The sequence below is a fragment of the Ambystoma mexicanum genome, chromosome 5q, assembly GCF_040938575.1.
Source record: "Ambystoma mexicanum isolate Mex_15411 chromosome 5q, UKY_AmexF1_1, whole genome shotgun sequence".
Taxonomy (NCBI): domain Eukaryota; kingdom Metazoa; phylum Chordata; class Amphibia; order Caudata; family Ambystomatidae; genus Ambystoma; species Ambystoma mexicanum.
Window position 1 is genome coordinate 57,638,933 of NC_090933.1, and position 20,171 is coordinate 57,659,103.

The following is a 20,171-nucleotide window of genomic DNA, read 5'->3' on the forward strand; positions in this document are numbered from 1 at the left end:
GGGAGGCATACAGTTGTCAACGTCGGGCAATTAAGCCTAGTAGCCATTGAACTAGTCAAGCAATAAAGGCTAATAGCCCACACCTGAAAATGATCACTGAACCTGGGAGGTATAAAAGGCCCCATCAGGGAGGGAAAGGGGGAAGGAGTTGAAGGAGCTCTAACGTTGGCTGGAGTGCAGGCTCTGGCAGTGGAAGCCAAAGGACGACACAAGGCTGGAAAACCAAGTACAAGTGGGAGAACAAGAGGCACAGCGGAGTGTGGAAACAGTAGATTTAATCTGCGTGTTCTGAGAGAGTCCTGCCTGCCCAAACTCTGAAGTGCAGAGGCTTCGCAGCTGAAGACGTGGTAGAAAAACAGTTTTCCCAGTGTAAGCCTGATTGCCAATCTGCTGGCATGTCGGAGACTGAGGCAAGAAGCAATTGGCAAGCCGAGGGTCTTGGGAGTAAAGGAACCTTCCCCAACATATTGCTGGACCAGAGACACATGTTCAGGAGAAGTGTGTGGGTCCCCAGTGAGCCAGAAGCAGTAGAAGTAGAAGTTATAGTAGAAGTAGGGCAAGCAGTGCGACCTGCAGAGAAAACGCTTCAGAAGCCGGAGAGTGAAACATGGTATTCTAAAGCATTACACAAGCCTTGCTGGTAACAGTAACCAGCTCCTTTGCTACTTGCATAAGACTTTCAGAAAATAGATGTGGACTGCTCTATTAAAAGCTTCTTTTAACAATGGAAATATAACACACGCTTATAGAGGAAAAGTCTTCTTGCTCACGTAGGAAGCTAATGCTGTCCCAGCCCATTGTTCCACACACCGAATACTGTTAATGTTCAAGGAGTGGTCGTGTGCCCCTACTTAAGAAAAGGGAAAGCTGCGAAGACCATTGCAGAACACTTAACAATGACAATGTCAAAGTTACAATCTTTATTGTGGGAATTCTACATTAATGAGTGGTTGTGGGTGCCTTATTGTGATTCCCCAAAGAGGCCTAAGCTCTATCGTTTGCTGCTAAGGGATTACAATTCTCCACTATCCCCATTCTCCCCATTCTTCACTATCTGCCTAGGGAAGAGGGCAGGAGCCCTCTCCCCCTCCCTGAAGCCGCCTCCAGCAGCCAGCGTCGACGAGGAGGTCCCGAGAGACCTGCCTGACCCGGTCCCGAGGCCTGCCTGACCTCCCAATGCCGGGCGCATCGCGGCGCCGAAACGAGGCTAAGGCCGCCTCCTTCTGCATCCGTGCATCCGCCGGCAGGCGGATACGCCGGCGGCCTACACGAAGGCCATACTAAGGCCTGTTGGGTGCCTGTGCCCCCCATTCTCCACTATCTGCCTAGGGAAGAGGGCAGGAGCCCTCTCCCCCTCCCTGAAGCCACCTCCAGCAGCCAGCGTCGACGAGGAGGTCCCGACAGACCTGCCTGACCCGGTCCTGAGGCCTGCCTGACCTCCCAATGCCGGGCGCATCGCGGCGCCGAAATGAGGCTGAGGCCGCCTCCTTCTGCATCCGTGCATCCGCCGGCAGGCGGATACGCCGGCGGCCTACACGAAGGCCATACTAAGGCCTGTTGGGTGCCTGTGCCCCCCATTCTCCACTATCTGCCTAGGGAAGAGGGCAGGAGCCCTCTCCCCCTCCCTGAAGCCACCTCCAGCAGCCAGCGTCGACGAGGAGGTCCCGAGAGACCTGTCTGACCCGGTCCCGAGGCCTGCCTGACCTCCCAATGCCGGGCGCATCGCGGCGCCGAAACGAGGCTGAGGCCGCCTCCTTCTGCATCCGTGCATCCGCCGGCAGGCGGATACGCCGGCGGCCTACACGAAGGCCATACTAAGGCCTGTTGGGTGCCTGTTTGGCGCCATAGGAGCCAGGGGCCAGGAACTCTGCCCTTACCGCTCCAGATAAGCCAACGCTGCCACCTGCCACCTGTTTCTGTGCCTGTTTATGCCCGATTCTGCCGTCTGCCATACCCTATGCCCATCTTATTCCAGGTAACTTTTGGCCAACACTACTGCAATACTCCCAGCTACCCATTGTCTCCAGGACTATGTGTGTCTGTGACACCCCAGGAAATAGTAACCAAAGTGCATAACCCGTGTGCACCACAAGACTGTTAGGTGTTACCCCATTGCATTTTTGCCTAATTGTGCTATTTGGAAGCTAGGTGTTACCCCATTGCATTTTTGCCTAATTGTGCTATTTGGAATCTAGGTGTTACCCCATTGCATTTTTGCCTAATTGTGCTATTTGGAATCTAGGTGTTACCCCACTGCATTTTTGCCAAATTGTGCTATTTGAAGCTAGGTGTTACCCCATTGCATTTTTGCCTAATTGTGCTATTTGGAATCTAGGTGTTACCCCACTGCATTTTTGCCAAATTGTGCTATTTGAAGCTAGGTGTTACCCCATTGCATTATTGCCAAATTGTGATATTTTGAATCTAGGTGCTACCCCACCGCATATTTGCTGCCCTGCCCGAATTGAACTGTACGTGTTTGTATTGCTTCTCGCCCTGCCTACCCCATCTCTCAGATAACACCTACATTGCTACTCCCACTCTGCTCACACAACGCCAGCGCAGTACTGCAGAAAATGCTAACTATATTACTCATCTTCTGTGCAATGGCCACGCCAGCATCCCCAGACACTCCCATCCAGGATACTGACTCAGGAGCCCCCCCTCCCCAGCCAGGCACCAGTCTCACCAACGACTCCCACACAACTAGGTACTATCCTGACCCTTCCTACCCAAGATATCATTGCAAGTCAGGACCTACAACCTTTGCCTCCCACCCCTGCACTACCACCGAAAGAAACAACAAACTTCGCGCTAGACTCTCTAAACTTTATGAGCCGCCCCGAAGATTCCTGTCTGATTCCAAATGCGAAGCCAAAAGTTCCACCAAAGGCACCACTATCCCCACAACCAAGTCCAAACCTATCATTCATACAAACATCTCGGTAAAAACGGATGTACACTCCTACAAAGGAGCTCTCCTCAATACCAGATCATTGGTCGCACATGCCCTTGATATAGCAGACCTAATTATCAAAGATAAATTAGACTTTATTGCTCTAACTGAAACGTGGCTCCACAATGCAGCAGGCCCATCTCTAATGCTGGCCATCCCAGACGGCTACACTATATCTAGGCAGGACCGGGTAGGTAACCGGGGCGGTGGCATCGCCATCATATCTAAAGTAAACTTAGCTCTCAGACTAGCCTGGATCCAAACTCTGCAATCGTGTGAATCCCTCACTGCCAAACTCCCCATAAATAATACCCATTCCCTCACTATCCACCTGATCTACAGACCACCAGGTCCACTCGGAACCTTCGAGGAAGATCTACACAACCTAATTTCTAACAATGCGAAAACCACTTCACAACTACTGCTACTAGGGGACCTTAACTTAGGGTTCAACGACCCAGCAGACATACATGCCTCCACCATAGCCAATACGATCTCATCACTCGGACTCTCACAAAAAGTCAACCTACCCACCCACCTGAAGGGTAGAACCCTAGACTGGGTTGCTGACGCTAATTGCTCAGCGGTCATCTCCGCCACCACACCACTACCCTGGACCGCCGACCATTCGCTGGTCTCATTTAACCTACTGACCTCTAGATCACCTACCACAACCGTGTCACTGGCACCACCCTGCCTCACAAGAAACAAGAAAAATATCTCAATAGAAAAAATCATCCCAGCTATCCTTCCAACCCTAAACGCATTGCCAGACAATCTAGATCCCAACACACTAGTTCACGAATATAATAAAATCATGTTAACTACCTTGGACAAAATTGCCCCACTCAAACTTCGCACCAGCAAGCCAAAAACCCATTTAAACAAATGGTACACACCCGAACTCAAAGCCCTCCGCCTAAAAAAGCGAAAATGTGAAGCTGATTGGAAATTATGCCCCTCCAGTGAAAAGAAAGCCATCCTTGACACAATTTCTCGTCATTACAAAGCTGAAATCTGCTTAGCTAAACGGAATTCCTATAACATCCGCATTGCCAACTCCAACTCAAGTATGAAGGAGCTCTTTTCCATACTGAAGGAACTTGAGTCACCCATTGCCACACCCGACACCTGCACTAAGAACCAGACCTGGTGCACAGACATCCAACAAGCACTAGCAAATAAAATAAACACCCTACAAAATAAAATTCAACTAAAAAAAGACTCCCTAAACCTCACTAACCCTCCCACATCTCCGCCCAAAGCCTCACCAAGTACACACACTAACTCATTCACCTTCTCTAAAACCACCACCCTTGAGGTCGAGAAAATCATCCTCTCTCTTAAACCATCAAACTGTAAAGGCGATATCTGCCCTGCACACATAATAAAGGACGCAGCCAGAGACCTGTCGCCCTTTATCTCTAAACTTATAAACGCTTCTTTCTCCTCAGGCAGTATCCCTTCCAACCTAAAACAATCTTGGGTGCTCCCCCTCCTCAAAAACAGACGCTTGATCCCCTCATCCCCACCAACTACCGACCCATCACCACGGTACCCTTCCTACTGAAAATCTTGGACAAAGTTGCCTATGTCCAGATTCAAAAATACCTAGAACTACACAAGCTACTAGGCGCCAGACAATCAGGTTTCCGCCCATTACACGGCACGAAAACAGCCCTCATCGATCTGAAAACCCAAATTGATGATCTGAGGGACAAGGGCAAGAGAGCACTCCTCCTCTTACTCGACCTCTCCGCGGCTTTCGACCTCGTCGACCACAAGGTCCTCTGCAGACACCTTGACTCAGCTTCTCAATTCTCCCCAGAAGCTATCAAATGGATTGAATCCTTTCTGAGTGAGAGAACTATGAGAGTCTTCTCCCCTTCAGCAGCAGCAGACCCCTCTCCTATCACCTGCGGAGTCCCGCAGGGCTCATGCGTCTCCCCCACACTATATAACATCTTCACCAAACCCCTGTTCGACGATCTGGACCATCTGGGTGTCACCTACACTAACTATGCTAATGACACTCAGATTCTCCTCCCACTTTCAGGGGATCACAGTAAGGACAGAGAGTTGGTGAATAGGGTATATCTCATCATTCAGGCATGGATGGCATCTCATGGTCTATGCCTGAATGTTGACAAGACAGAGCTCATCATCTTAGGTACCCCTGCTAATATCAAGAAACTAGGCCTTGAATATGCCGAATTCAACATAGATGGCAATCTCATCAGAGTATCCAGGGAAGTAAAAACCCTTGGCTTTTATCTGGATGCCACTATGTCATTCACTAAACAGGTCAACTCACTAGCATCTACCACTGCGTACACGTGCAAATTAATAAGGGCAGGCAGACCATTCCTATCCAATGACAGCTGCCTGATCCTGGCAAGAGCACTCATACTATCTAGGCTTGATTATTATAATGCCCTCTATAGCGGTGCTAACAAAGCCATTATCCACAGGCTTCAAATCTTACAAAACAATGCCTTGAGAGCTGCCCTCGGCATTAATAAGAGAGATCATATCTCAACCACCAGACGCCAACAGAAATGGCTCTCCACAGACAACAAAATCAAACTAAAGTTGGCCTCCCTAACCCATAAAGCCCTCAACAATGCCGCCCCCAGTTATCTGATGGACAAGGTAAAGAGAAAGTCCTCCATCCGACAAACAAGAACTACCAATTCCAACCGTCTGATAATTCCCAGATTCAAACTCTCCACCATTGGTGGGAACAGTTTCCCGGTGAAAGCTGCCACGCTCTGGAATTCTCTGCCACACAACCTAAGAGCTGACCAACCATACTTGCACTTTAGAAGACACCTCATCAGTCACCTTAACTCCAATAACCCTTGTATTTAGCTGCACTTTCTACACCTATGTATAGATAGTGATACTTTTGTTCGTGATTCTGCCCTCGCCTCTAAAAGCCCTGCACACATCTGTACACTTACCTCCTGTATAGATATTGACTTTTTATGTTTGAAGATTTGTATACCTCTTATTCCTGTAATCCTGAATATTTTTTTCAGGATTACCCGCCTCTAACAGCCCTGTACATATCTGTATATTTACCCCTGCATAGATATTGACTTTGTATGCATGAAGATTTGTATATTTTTTATTCCTGTAATTCTGATTATTTTTATTACTACTTCAAAGTGTATATTTCTGCAACATTGTAAGCTTGAATTATCTTTTGCCTGCGCCCTGTTGCCCCTGGGTAAGGTGCGCCATACAAATAAATAAACAAACAAACAAACAAACAAACAATTACACAACCACTCTGCAAGCTTGAGAATTACATCAAAGAGTGTTTGCGTGTACCTAATTATGGTTGTTTGTGAAAAACTAAACATTAAATGTTGTATACAAGTGACAAACCTTTCTTTCACAAGAGTATAAAAGACTAAAGATGAGAACAAGCATTGCATAAGCCTAGAGGTACCCGATACCAAGAGTAAAACTGAACCTTACTCAGAGTTTAAAGCAATGCAGCAGTATTGTGAAGTTACTAACAATCCAAAGGCCTAAGATACAAGTGCATAAGTATTACCTGAAGCTAAGAGAGTGGCACCAATGCCTCTGTGTAATTGTTTGGGCTAATAGCTGGAAGGAAGGCAAAGGTGAAGTTGGGGAAGGGGAATTGGCAGCTTATAAAGATTACACAGAAGAAGACTGAAACTGTAATGCCCAAAAAGGTCACGGGCCAGAGAAGAGTGAGTTCTGAAGGCAAGCACAGCTTGTTGTAATGGCAGTTAGGCAAGAGAAGCTGAGAGGCTATCCCTTTGAAGGAAGATATTCGAAGGAAGAGTGTCTTGCCTACATGAGGACGTTGAAACATTTTGAAAATCTGTCTTGTCGAAGTCTGTCTAAAAATCATTGAAGTTGTAGCAGTCTGCCGAAGTCATTGAAGCTGTTGAAGTAGTCCAAATCCCTGGAACTAAAGAGGTTTATCTGGTTTACAGTAGATTCTATGGTGCAGTTGTTGAAGCCAAGGTGAAATACTGTGGGACAATAGGTGTCTGTTCTCATGGTAAAGCAAGTAGAAGAATCATTGTTGAAGTAGAAGTAGCAGTATTGAAAAGGCATCCTGATAAACATACCCTTTTGAATGTCAAGGCTATAATTCAAGAAGTCCTAATTGTTAATCAAGAACTGTGTAACATTAACAGCGTGCACATTGTAATTTTCTTTGAACTGTGGCAAATCTACCTATGGGAGTGATAAAGTATTGTGGCCAGGATTTCCATTGTGGCTATTTTTCCCAGAAGTGAAAAACACTACCCAAGTCAAGAGATTTGTTACTATTGGAAACTTTTGTTGATGAACTTTTGTTTTGACTTCAAAAATCATCAATAACTAACCTAAGACATTTTGTTTCTATGAATGAACAATTTCATGAAGTGACTTTAAATCCTGGGGAAGGGAGATCACCCAGGACACTAGAAGGTCCTTGAAGACATGATATATAATTCATGTCCTGTTCAATTGCCGTACCTTTTATTTATGTTTGTTGTTTAGTGTGAGGGCCAGTTGTCCTATGTTAAGAGTGTGTTGCCTTAGCTTTTGGAATAGGCAGGGAATCCCTCAACAGAGTAGGGAAAGTGGGGCATTTTAATAAATTTTCTTTAAAAAATAAAATGGCATATTTTGAAAGATCTTCAAACAGTTGTCCGCCTCACATTACTGACTCCTCACAATACTACAGTCCTTAAAGGAATGTTGTGTGATACTATTGAGGTAAACGGGGGATGCTATTAAAAACCCAACAGGAGATGGTGTTCAAATTTTCTAATTTTCTCAGGGAGGCTGTACAATGATAATGAAGTCTCTGCCGGGATAGTGTGTAATGATTCGGATGTCCCATTGAGACTGTATTTCATTATATTTATCTTCCAAGGAAATGTTTGTGATGATAATGAAGGAAGGTGCCAGATGATAAAATATATCTAGACTCTTGAGTATTTATACTGATATTGTCACAGATCTTCCATGAGACAATATTAAGGTTAATACACATGGTTCATGATCACTGATAATGAACTTCCCACAAAGCAAAGGAATTTGTAATGATATTGAAGACCCCACAGGGATGATTTCAGCTGCTGTGAAGTTCCTGCGGAGATGATGCGAGATGATGCTTTCATCCCTAAAATTATGGTGTGTGACAATATTGAAGTCCCCACAAGGAAGGTGTGTGATGATGTTGAAGTCCCCACGGGGAAGTTGTGTGAAAATGAAGAAGTCTGTGCAGGGATGGTGTGTGATAATGCTGTAATCCCTGAGTGGAAAGAGTGATGGTACTGAAGTCCTTACAGGAATGTTGACTGAAAATAGTGAACTACCCACAGGACTGATGTGCAATGATGATGAAAACTCCATATGAATGGTGTTTGATCTGAAATCCCTAAAGAGATGGTGTGTAATGATGATTAAGACCACTAAAAGCATCAGTGTGAGATGATCTTGCAATACCCAGAAGTATTGTTTGATGTACTTGAAGTCCCCACAGGGATTGTGTGTGATGATGTTGAAGTCCCCACAAGGAAGTTGTGTGACAATGAAGAAGTCTGTGCTGGGATGGTGTGTGATTATGCTGTAATCCCTGTGTGGAATGTGTGATGATACTGGAGCCCTAGTGAACTACCCACAGGAATGATGTGAGATGATATTGAAAATTCTATAGGGATGGTGTTGGGTCTGGGCAAAGAGATGCTATGTAATGATGCGTAAGACCCTAAAAGCATGAGATGTGGGATGATCTTGAAATACCCAGAAGAATTGTTTGATGTTATTGAAGTTCCCATAGGTATGTATGTGATGATGTTGAGGTCAACATGGGAATTCTCTGTGATGATATTGAAGCCCCCCAAGATCTCTGAGAAGATATTGTCATTTTACTGGTCCTTGTTTTTGTATGCGTTTTGCTATCCGTGAAGGATAATGAGCAATGATTTGCCCTTCAGGATGATGTATGATTATACTGGTTTCACCACCACAGCCCTTGTGCAGGATTATATTAACAGTGGCATAGGCTTAATTTATATTATTATCGAGCAACCTACAGGGATGATAATTACGTTCATGCTAAAGTTCTAAGCTGATACTGAAATCCCCATAGAGGTAGCATGAGATGATATTGCATTCCCCTCATGGATTTTGTTTAATTATATTGAATCAATACAGGGAGAATTTATATATATATTGAGAGCCTCATAGCAGGGCTCAACATTTTCACTGGCTAGTGATTATTGATTCTTGGCAGGGAAGAAATGGCGTGATGTGCATACGTGAAGAATTTAAATGGCAAGTGACTTTTTATGGGTGCATTTTTACAGCTGCTCCTAGGTGGGGTGTATATATTCTGATATTAAAGACCATCTTAGTTGTTTAGACTCATTGCAATAATTACTATTATTAACGTTTGAGCCTCAAGGAGTACCTGCACATTTTGCATCATATGTATTAATAATGCCTAATCACTGCCCCTGGCACATGGGTCGAGCCTTTTTCCAATGAATATCATATCCAGTGTACTGTGAGTATTTGTATTTGTATGGGTATGTATATAGCATGAACCTAGCTAAAGGCAAGAGTTGATCTAGAAGTAATCAGGGGTTAACATACATTGGCTGAAGGAGAGTTTACAGGTTATATAGTAGATTGGTTATTCCATACTACAGGGGTGACATATACCTAAGAGTAACAGGTCGGAAGTAAATCCTGGGTACTCTCCGAAGAGCAGAGTCTTGAGTTCCTTTGTGCAATGTAAGAGCATTTGAGTGGTCATAGGAGTCAAACCTGTGACCTTTAGACTACACATAAATCCCATTGTTGAGCATTTAAGCTTCTTGGTTTTCTTATAATATATTTCTGCCGGTCAAGTGGCACAGCGAGTAGAGCTCTCGCTTTGACATCAATGCAGAGCCTGCGAACGCAGGTTCGAATCCCGGCAGCGCCAAACTCAGCGTTTCATCCTTCCGAGGTCGATAAATGAGCACCACACACCGTGGGTAATAATAAGCAGCGCTTAGATACCTAAGGGTTCGTAGCGCTATATAAATGCCAAATTATTATTATTTCTCACTTATTATTACAGTGATTAGAAGGAAGAATATGACATGACCCACTAGAAAACATGATAAGAGTAGTGTTTCATTTTGTTTAAAAAAAGGACTTGATGGGGCAGGAGAGGGTTTTCTACCAGGTGGTGCACAAGGGAGTGCTTGAGGAGAGAGTGGAAAGTTCCAAAGGAGTGATTGCAGAAATGGTCCAAGGGTGTCAATTTGGTCCATGATGGTTCTAGAGGAGCAGGGGAGCACCTGTTTGGACTACACTGTACTGGGGAGACCCACGGCTGGCCCCTAGAGTGGGGGTTTGCTCTGAAGTACTTTAAGACGAGATAGCTGCACCTTGAGATAGATGGGGGTGTAGATTTATTACTCCAACACCAATCAATAAGGACAACAAAATGGTTTGGCAAAGGGAGTCCGTTTAATGACAAGTAGAAAAAAACGGGGAGTCATGGCAATCAGCTATGATGCGATAGTCTGTCTCGCTTAAACTACAACGAACTACAAACAATAACATTTATACTCAAAACTCGTCATAATTGACATGTAACACTCAAAAGTTAATATGCAATTCTATTGGTTAGGAAAAGGTAACTTTACTATAGGTACTATATCTGTATATGGTAACGGAGTGAGGGGATTGGATAAACACTATCAGGTGGGTGTCTAAGACCTCCCTTCAAACATGACTATTGTAGACATCACTAAGAGTACAACGTCACATTGGTTCTGCTATCTATAGGACCCTAGATTATATGGTCCATTGTGATTGGGTTAGCATCAACCCCATGCATACATTTCCACTTTGCTTAGCAGCACGGAGAACAGTCAGCCAGGTGCAGGGTGTCCCCCAATTCACCTGGCCTTCCCTCAATCAATCATTACTTTAGTGGCTATGTGTCAATTAGTTCACTGTGGTTGGCCTCGAAGCTGCATGTTCTTGTCTTGAAAAGTTCTGATATCTCTGTCTGGGCGGATGCCAAGCGTAGGTGTGGACCCGTGCCTCTTCTTGCTCGGCTGGTCACGTGCTGCTTGCACCGTGAAATTTCTGAGTTTCTCTCAATTTGTGAATTTAATTCTCATTCGACTTGCCACCTGCCTACGCCTCCTTATCTCGACTTTCCAAAGACAAGATATGCTGTTCTTAAGTTTCAATTACGTGAAGCTACTGTTCGTTCCTTCTATTGGTCTGACCTTGGCTCCTCCTGGCACAAGTTGCATCTGCTGAGTTTCGATTCAGCCGTCTCTCCTCGTTTAGCCAGAATACGAATCTTGTCCTATGGCCTCTAGTAACTTGAATTGATTCTGCTTTTAGTGCAAAGTGGACTCGCACTTATATAATGTGCTTCGTTTTGAGGTAGATTGTGTACAATGGCGCTTGCCGCTCTTTTCTTCTACTTAGCATAGCAAGCCGCACTGTTTTCTTAGCTTTCTTGCAGTTACAAGCATATGTACAGGCGTTAGCTGCTTCAATATGTTCATCCTGCTTACAGCTTAAGCTTCCTTGTATTTCAACATCGCTTTCTACTTCTAGATTCATAATATCCTTATTCATGGCATTTCATCTCTTTGTGTCATCCTTGGGTCGTCATACCTTCTATCTGTGAGTCTGTCTGGGTCTGCGTGACGTCACCATTCGTCTTTCATTAAGGCCTTCTTGGTTTCTTCTGGAACGGTACTTAGGCAATCTTCATTTTGTCTCATTTGCTGGTAGGGTTTTCTCAGTGGATACCTTACTGTCCATGGTTTTCTGGGTATCAATACTTCAACAGGTGTTGTTCGTCTGATAGGCACTGGGCAGAGCCCTACTGCGGCACTCTGCTGGTTTATTTTCTCATCATACGTCACATATTTTGGTGTGAACATTCCTGGTACTTCAAAATGGGCGATTGGAATGCAGGCTTTATTTGGGACATCCTCTACACTCCCCCTCTGGGCGATTCATCGACCACTTTCACTTCCTCCTTTGGTTTCATCTTACTGGGTTCCTCTGTATTCATCTTCACTTCATCATCTGGGTTCATTCCTTCTTCATCTTCTGGGTCTGTACATGAAGGTCTGAAGAAGTGTCTTTTTGGAGTCCATATTTTTATTGCTCCTCTTAGGTTTCCTGCTGTCCTTACATGTTTGTCTTTATTCCATGTGATAAGTTGACATTGTCCATTTGGGCTGCAGTAAATCCATCTTCCCACATAATTTCTGCGTTTCCTGGGATAAAGGAACTTTGTACCTTCTGGTGCGTGCTTGCTGGCCTTCACAAAGTCTCTTATTTCTTCATCAGTCAGGTCTTTGGGCTTCCATCCTGGCTGGACATCAATCATGATCTTCATACCTATGGCTTTCTTTGCAGTTTTCTGGCATTGCGAGATTATTATCTTGATAACACAAAATCCTAGTAATATCATCACTAGCATGACTCCTAAGAACTTGAATGCATCTGCCATCCACTGTGGAACCCATGAAAACAGCGATCCAAACCAGCTGTCATCATCAACTTCGTCGGTTTCGTTGATCATCTGGTTCTGCAAGTTTGTCAGCATACCTATTGCTTCTGTTAAAGTTCAATTTTCCTCGTCGGGAGATGGTATAAATGTGCAAAATGATTCTCCAATTTTTTCACAAACTCCTCCATCCATAGCTGATCATGTCAAGGACATATCTGTTCCAGAGAGTTATCAGTTGGATTGCTCTTAACTCTTCCTTAATCGCATTGAATCCTTTTATGGTCGTGTTGATGGTCTGCAGTAACTCCCATCTGGCAGATGGCAGATGGGGAGCAGGTGCAAGTGGATCTAGGTCATCTGGCCTAAGCCCCGCCCACCTGGTACCTTCCTGCCTGCTGCTCTTTTTCACCACTTAGCAAGCTCCGCCCACCTGGTGCCTTCCTTCACCATCACTGTCTTGAGGCCAATGCTGGATTTGACTTTTATGGACTTCATTCATTCACAGTGCGTCACTGTTTCTCAACTCTCATGCTGGACTTACTTTACATCTTGTACTCATGGTGCCCTGAATCATGCTGTTCCCATCTTCATCTTGTATCCTGGCTTGCAACATTATGTGTTACTACTGACTTCTGCAATTGTATTCGCTCTCCACTCTTGCTTCTCCACTCTTTTTGACTGCTTACTCTCTTTTCTCTCCTCCTTTCCCTTCTCCCTTTTCTTATCTCCTCCCCTTACTTTCTTCTATGCACTTACTCTATCAGAATTGTCCCTGGACCTAATATGATAGCAACCTCGTCTGTTTCCTCCACCCTCCCATTACTGTTTTTTTCCACCCCACCGTCCCTCGAGCACCATCTGAAATGTCGTTAGGCCTAGTATGATAGTCGCTTGTTTTGTTCCTCCCCTCCCTTTCTGCACCCCTCTCCCTCACCTTTTGTTTTTCTCCGGCTCTACCAGAAATGTCGTCAGGCCTAGTACGGTAGTCGCCTGTCTGTTTCCATTTCCTTCCCACTCTCCCCCTCCCTTCCTTATCTATGTCTTAGCTCTTGCACTATCTGAAATGTCGTTAGGCCGAGTACGATAGTTAATTTCACATTCTTACTGTTCATGGCCTGTAAGAATGTGGTTATATTTTCCCTTGTTCCCTCCATTGCCTTTAAGCGCTTTGAAACACATTGTGTATAGGCGCTATATAAATAAACGGTCATATCAGATCATATCATATCATATCTGGTTATCTGTAACCATTTAGTATTTACTCCAACTTGGATTCTTGGCATAAAAACTGTTGTGAACACTGATGAGCTGAGGCTGAACAGCCTGTGTTCATATGGGATTGCATGAAATCCTTATTCTGATTTTGCAGAGAAGTAATTCTCTCTCTTCATTCGAGTTAGCAGTTCCACAGATCTCTTCCTTCTCAGGTGAGCATCTGCTTTCGGGAAACTGTCAATATTCAGGTCACTTTTCGAGATCACTAATGCCGGAACGTGGACATTCACTATCGTGCATGTGCCTCCCCAGTCTTTTGGCAGTCTGATGTATGCTTTGGATCTGCATGCCCAATAATGATCCATAATCACTGCAGTCCCATGTACCATTCCTGGAGCCTCAAAAATTCGTCCACAGTTCTGATTCTCTCCCATCTTCCTTGTGCCATTGTTTCTGAAGCTCAATTTTGGGCTTTCTAGTGGCACTATCTGCAAGGGTCCTCCTCTGTCTTCGACCCATGTCAGCAGTTTTGCAAGTTTCAGCCATAATAGCTTGCACAGTCTTTGTGAATTTTCAATTGCTTCTTTGCAGGCTCCAAGGACCATCCATGCCCTGCAGATCACTACTTCTTTTTCCCATCCGTCTAGTGAAAGCACTGTTCCCCAAATCTGCATTTAGCCTCTGTTCTTCCAGATTAGAGCCTCCTCTTGAGTTTTTCCTGGGACATTTAGTCTCGTGTTTACTTCCCATCTTATTCCTGCTCCTTTAACTACGGGTTTCTCGTACCTGATCACATGATTCCTAGTATGAGCTCTGTTTCTTGTCTTAATGTCTTGGGCATAATCATCTTCATCGGGGTAACCTTTTTCAGTTGCCCATATTAGTGAGGCATCACTTCCAATGAACTGGCCTCTGATGTTGCACATTGCTACGGGTGAGATAGAGTGTGCTGTCGGGACATCAATTCCTACAGCCACGAAGATCTTGAACTTCCCCATGCTGTACGGTAGGAGTGCGCAAACAAAGCATTCTCCTTCAGAATTTCATCTTCCAACTTCCTTCATGTGTTGGTACCAAATATTGTCTTCCAGATGTGCTGTGCTAGCCAGGTAATTGTTCAGTTCATTGTCCTCTTCATGCATGCTTCTCTTGATTCTTAAAGTTTTCATGTAGTTTGCTATTACTAATTCTCTGAATGCGTCTGTATGGCTCTTTCTTGCTGGGGGCGTTTCAGGTATCCTGGTCCATGGTGCAGGTCTCCTCATCTGCGCCATTTGAGTGTACAAGGGTCTGGTAGCTCTTTCCTTCTCTTCATACATCCTTTTCCTGCTGATTAAAAATGCCCATGCCAACCAGCCTGACACCATTCCGGTGTAAGGCTGTATTGTGGATTTGGTGCTTGTTCCTTGCGTTTGAATGTATATGCTTGGTAATACAGTCTCTGTGGTTTTGTTCTTCAGCTCCTCATGCAGCTTCCTTGCTCCGGCTATGTGCGGGAATAATGAGTCTACTATCTGTTGTGTCCTTGCAGAGAGTTTTTCTGAGTTGGCTCTTAGTTTCTTAAAAGTCTCTGATATGACGGCTTCTGTTGGTTTCCTCTTAACTCTTCTTGTTTTCTCACAACATCTTCTGTGAAGTCTCTTGTGGCAGGCAGTCTTTTCTTTTCTACTTTCTTGGTTTGTGGTTCTACAGCCATTGACATTAGGCCTGTTTCATGTTCATTCAGTGTTTGCATGCATGTAGTTGTCAGTGATGTTACTTCATTCATTCCGTGCCGACCCTGTCTCCGGCTTTCCTTTTTGTTTGTTACCACAAGAGTGTGTGTATCATTGCTAATCACATCCATTTCAAGTTCATTCACTCCACCATCAGATTGTCTAGGGACTGGAATAACTATATAAGGTCTAGGGGCTTTTGTGGGCTTCATGCGCACATCATTAAGTGAGTGTACTGAAATTGGAACGCTTTGTGCACCAATAAAAAGTGCAGTTCTGATCATTAACAACAATAAAATAATGATGAATATGATGCATAGGTATACTATGGGTCTATAAGTTAGGCGGCAGCATTTTCTTCCAGAGAAACGGGGGTGCCTCTCTTCTTGTGGGAGGACCAGGTTGCTGCTCTGGACCCCCATCTCGATGATTCATTAAATGTCAATGTTTTATTCCCTCACCCAATATCGTCCGAGTTCTGTGTTCGGAGTGTCCGGTGCTCCACAAGTGTCCCCCCTCTTGTGATTGACAATTGTCTCTTATTTCAGGATACAGTTCCTTTGCTAGACTATGGAAAAATCAAATCAACTAACACTTCGGTGAGCCCCTTTTACTGTGCATGTTCAAAGTAGGTAAGCTCCCAGTCCACGCCTCAGATTAGCTTTAGTCCTGAGGACATTTTGGACTCTGATCAGTATGAAGAAATAGGGAAAAATAACGAAAGGTATAACAAGTGAGGTTCTTGACTCTGCTTCCTCGATCTGTCCCACGGTGGAAAGTTTCACTGTCTCCTCCGGAGAATTCGATGGAGATTGGAGAGTTTAATCTGAGCTACAATACCATGCGGGAGCATGATTAGCTGGGTATACTTTACTGGTTCTCCGAGAAATGTAAGTATGTCAAAATCGATTGGTCTTCCCACTAGCTCTGGAAAGTCCTCAATAAGGTGAAAGAAGACGTTATATGCCAATCTGCTGTTTTCTGGTGAGAGGGACATCTGTCCTGTCTTGCTGGGTTCAAGATTATATGTTTTTTCCTTGATGTAAACAATGTCTGTACTGTCCAGTTGTGTGGAGTGCGACTAGAAATACTATGTTATTTAGGAGACGACTTAAATGTTCAGTGTTTGCTGGGTCTTGAAGAAACGTGAGTGTATCGTTCTCCTGACAATAGTTGGACAGTCTTCAATTATGCAGAAGAACAGTGTGTTGATAAGCTCATCTATTTCCGCCTGTGTTGGGAACATTTGATTCTTTCTCACTGTACTCGGGAGTAGGATAAATTGTTCGGCAATGACAGTAAGCTGTTGTCTTATTGTCTTTTCATTTTCAGGATCTTGAAGAAAGTCTGTGACACTGGTGAGTCTCCCTATCACTGACGGGTATGATCTTAGCACTAGATGAAAATAGGTGATTAGGCCCTTTGTGATGTCTCTACTGTGGGACACCATGACTGATTCCGAATAGTGTCTTGGTGTTAAATGAATCGGGATACTGTATTTGCTCCCAATGAAAATGTTCTTGATCAAAATTTGGCATATTCTTTTCTCATCAAGGCTTAAGTGTGCCTCAGTTCAAAGTTCGTCAGTCACTAAACTGTGTTGTGGCTTGTATGTGCAATTTTCTTCTTCACCCTGCAACTAGGATGCACAGAGTGTCAGTTTTTTATGTCCTTATCCCCTTTTTTGCCTAGAGGAAGTGTCCAATTTAGGCCACAATTCGCAAAGGGCCCTTTGTCTTTGTCTTGCTGGTCATGCGTCCTTCTTCCTCGTCATGGATCTCGTCTGCACGTGCTGTGGTTCTTCCCCGTCGCTCATAGTCTCCTCGCGTTGGGGTGCAGGCAGGGGGCCTTTTCCGATGTAGGGTTTTATATCTCCAAGAAAAATCCAATCTATCCTGCCTTGTAGTTTCACAGCGGATGGAGTGCAGTCCTCTACTGTGAATGGACCGTTAAATCTTGGCTCATCCCACTTTTTCCTCGTGTGGTTCCTCATGAGGACGGCATCTCCAGGGAAGACGAGTGGAACACGTAGACCTTGAACTTGGTCTGTTGCAGTGTCTCCTTCTGTGTTCTGTGCTCCTCTGCACCCTTTTGGTCGTTGCTGCAGCTGGTCTGAAATTACAGTAATGCAAGATGTCATGCAGTTCAGATAGTTTTGCATTTCAGACCCTAACATTTAACTGGGCATCACATCTAGCTCTATCTCAGGGTGTAAGATGGGTTCTCATTCTTCTTCCTGTGGCTATCTCCTGTGGCGTAAGATGATGGTCGGACCCAGGTTGGTTCCGAAGAGCATACAGTGCCAGTGGAAGACAGTGCAACCATCCCTTCCTTAGAGTAAGCTTCAACTTGGCTGTCCTCTCCTTTAACAAGTCGTTGAGCTTCTCACAGATCCCATTACCTTGCGGATGATACGCTGATGAGAACTTGTGCTTTCTACCAAGCAGCAAGCTAATCTGTTTGAATATTGAATTAACTAAGTGACGGCCGTTATCTGATCTCATGACTTCGCATAGCCGCCACCTTGGGAACGCCTCCCTCACTAGAAATTTGGCTGCACAGGTAGAGTCTGGGTGTGCCCATGGACCTACCTCTATCCATCTAGAGAATGGACACACCACAACAATTAAGTATCTGTACCCGTTACATACTTGAATCATATCAACGTAGTCCACATGCAAGTGCTGAAAAAGGGCCATTTGGCCTTGGGATGACTCCTCTCATTACTTTTAATGTGTGCGCAGCTGTGAATTGCTCCATTTACTGTGTGCTTCATTACAGCAATGCCTGTGTATCTTTGCCCATCACTTTGGTCGATCCTCGAAAGACCCATCAATAAAGACGATCTCTCCTCCTGCCAAGGCATTTTCTTTCACCCTGGGAATTTTGCACAGTCATGTATCGGCTCTTCTTCAGTGACTGGCTCTGCTTCAGTGACTGGCTCTGCTATAAACATAGCTGGGTTTACTATTTTACATCAGACTTCATATGATCACTACATAAGCAGAAGCTCTCTGAGATGTCAATGTGCCCTTTGGTTTCTCTAGAATGGCAAATAACGAGTGCTCGACATACAATGTCATTAAGTATCCCATTACAATAGTTGTAGCCTTCTCTATGGCGAACGCTGCGGCAGCTAAACTTTGTTCGCACGGGAAATGACCTCTCATTACTGGGTCCAAACTCCCACTGTAGTATGCCAGGGGTTTGTACCCCAACATGTTTCTCTGTATGAGTACTGCCGTCATAATGCTGCAATTTGTGTGCGGAAACAGATAAAATTCCTCTGCATAATTGGAGATACCTAAAACTGCAGCTGTGCAAATAGCTCTTTTGAGTTCAGCAACCCCTTTCTCCATGGTCTCAGACCATTCGATCTTTTCTTTCGTCACTTGGGCCTTTTTAGGGCTTGAAGTAAAGGCTTAGTATAAGAGCTGTAGTCGAAGACCCATGCCCTGACATAGTTGCATAGGCCTAAAAAGCTCTGCATCTGTTTTATCGTGTGCGGCTTAGCCATGTTCAACATGGCTTCAGCCCTTTCTGGGGTCACCTTCTTTCCCTCATGTGAGATTAGGTGGCCTATGTACAGCACTTCTTGTCGACAATATTGTAACTTTTCCTTGTCAACTTTATATCCTTTCTCAGCCAGTATAGTCAGTAGCTGGACAGAATTGTGCCTGCATTGCTCTTCTGTTGTGCTGCAAATTAGGATGTCATCTACATATTGCAAGACGACACTTTTTAATGCAATGTTGCTTAAGTTCATCTGTTGAAAATAGACGGAGACTCACAGTACCCCTGTGGCAGCCTTGTGCTTTTCAGGCGCATTTGTCTGAAGGTGAAGGACGTCAGATCTTGGGAGTCACGGTGCAACGGGATTGAGAAAAATGTATTTTTCAAGTCAATCACTGTGAAATATCTTGCCTCAAAGGGTATGTTACATACGATTGTAGATGGTTTAGGGACTAGAGGGAACTCGGCTTGAACAATATCGTTTATTGGCCTTAGGTCTTGCACTAGCCTCCACAAGCCCCCTTTACTTTTTTTCACAGGATACAGTGACGTATTACATGGTCATTCTGACATCACTAAGATGCCCTGGTCCTTCATAGCAGAAATTGTCTTGAAAATCCCCTCATCTGCCTCTGTGGACATTGGATATTGTCGGGCTCTTGGTAGAATTGCTCCTGGTTTCAGTTTAATCTTCACTTCTCCAACCCCCTTCAAGAGGCCTACGTCATAGGGTCCTGTAGTCCATACTGGGACAGGCACCTTGGCTATGTCGTCATCAAAATATTCAGGACGATTTAGTGCCAACATCATTCTCTGAGGTACTTCTCTTTTCATCATCTTCACCCAAAAGGTGAGACTTACTTCCACCATTGTCTCTCCCATTTCTGCTTGTTCTTCAAACAGATTGTCATTGGTGACGTCAGTCACTCGATATCTTTCTTCAATAGCAATTATCGCGCACCATTGTCTGCCCTCGTCATCGTAACTGTACACCAAGGCCACTTTCCCTTGCACTGCACCTGTGTGTATCATCAAGGGAAATACTTGTCCCTGCTCCTCATGCATCGGTATTCTTGGTCTAAATAGGAACTCATCAAGGCCTGGAAATCCTGCCATAAGCACACGCATGCCATATGTGAACTTTTTTGGCTGTAATGATATGGCCCTCATGGCTATAAGTCCTGAGTATGCTCTAATCATTTTGCATACATTTGAGTAGAGTATTCCTGGAGTGGAACATACT